Source organism: Limulus polyphemus, unplaced genomic scaffold, assembly GCF_000517525.1.
Source record: "Limulus polyphemus unplaced genomic scaffold, Limulus_polyphemus-2.1.2 Scaffold5651, whole genome shotgun sequence".
NCBI lineage: Eukaryota > Metazoa > Arthropoda > Merostomata > Xiphosura > Limulidae > Limulus > Limulus polyphemus.
In genome coordinates, this window is record NW_013671261.1 from 2,798 (window position 1) to 4,304 (window position 1,507).

At 34.9% G+C, this 1,507-nt stretch overlaps 1 protein-coding gene across 1 annotated transcript in view; it reads left to right on the forward strand.

Annotated features, from left to right (window-relative positions):
• The first annotated feature begins 533 nt into the window (after positions 1-533).
• Positions 534-1,507, forward strand: part of LOC111089239 — a 12,772-nt gene continuing 11,798 nt past the window's right edge. Inside the window, exon 1 of the mRNA XM_022401375.1 lies at positions 534-809. The gene's annotated coding sequence lies outside the window, so the exon portion shown is untranslated. The remainder of the gene's footprint in view (positions 810-1,507) is intronic.

The following is a 1,507-nucleotide window of genomic DNA, read 5'->3' on the forward strand; positions in this document are numbered from 1 at the left end:
TGTCGAGCTTCGGGGTAAGAAACTGAAACAGGATAGAGATTGAAGTTCTAATTTAAATGACCATTTGTTGTAATCTTTCTTCATTCGAAGCATCTATCGCAACAAAAAAGATTGTTGTTTCCAAATTTTTAAAAACGTTTTTAATTACGATGTGAGAAACACAACGTTCAGCGGTCTACGGTCTACTGACGATCTGAAAACCGAGAAATGATGGAAGACCGACATACCTGTTTCACTTTCACATTCAGCACACATTCATTTTTAGGGCAGGATATTTTAGTGGGAAGAAGTTTAGGACACACTAAATCTTTATTATGCACCACAACAACTTGCATTGTTGTTGAAGAAGAGAAATTAACACCGAAATTCTTCATATTCAGCCCTGCTTGTCAAAAGGCCCAATCTATTAGATCGTCTGAAGAGGAAGTCGAGAGTGTGCACGCGAAAAGCTGGTTGGTCGAGAGTGTGTGTGTACGTGACCGTTATGTATAATCGTTACTGGCTGAACCACCTCGCTGGTCTCTTATCAGCTCGACTTCACATTGTCAGTAGAACGATGGATATTTCATTCGACAATAACAATGGCTTTATTACTGCATTAGGCAGTGTCTAGCAAGGTACTAACTCCCACTTTTGATCTTAAATAATCTCCCCCTACTCCAGAAACTTTGGTAATACATACGGGAACGTAAAGAGTAAACCCACAAATTATCACGTGATCATTGTGTTGCAACGACACTAAGACTGGATGGAGGAAACACAAAATTATCAGCCTAGAAATATTTAATCGAAATGGAGAGATAAAGATGGTATGTTTGTTTTGTTTTAACGTAAAGTCACATTGGGCTATCCACTGCGGGAAATCGAACCTCGAATTTTAGCGTTCTAAGTCCGTAAACTTACCGCTAGGGGACGATAAAAACAAACAGATATTTCTATTTTATCATTCAGGTGATGTAATTATTAACGTGTTTTAGGTTCATGTTTGAAACTTTTCAAAGTCTATACTGAAGTTTTTATAAAGGTTTAACAGGTGATGTAATTATTAACTTGTCTTAGGTTCATGTTTGAAACTTTTCGAAGTCTATACTGAAGTTTTTATAAAGGTTTAACAGGGGATGTAATTATTAACTTGTCTTAGGTTCATGTTTGAAACTTTTCGAAGTCTATACTGAAGTTTTTATAAAGGTTTAACAGGTGATGTAATTATTAACGTGTTTTAGGTTCATGTTTGAAACTTTTCGAAGTCTATACTGAAGCTTTTATAAAGGTTTAACAGGTGATGTAATTATTAACGTGTTTTAGGTTCATGTTTGAAACTTTTCGAAGTCTATACTGAAGTGTTTATAAAGGTTTAGCAGGTGATGTAATTATTAACGTGTTTTTGGTTCATGTTTGAAACTTTTCGAAGTCTATACTGAAGTTTTTTTAGAGGATTAACAGGTGATGTAATTATTAACTTGTCTTACGTTCATGTTTGAAACTTTTAAGAACATTTTACAAGATA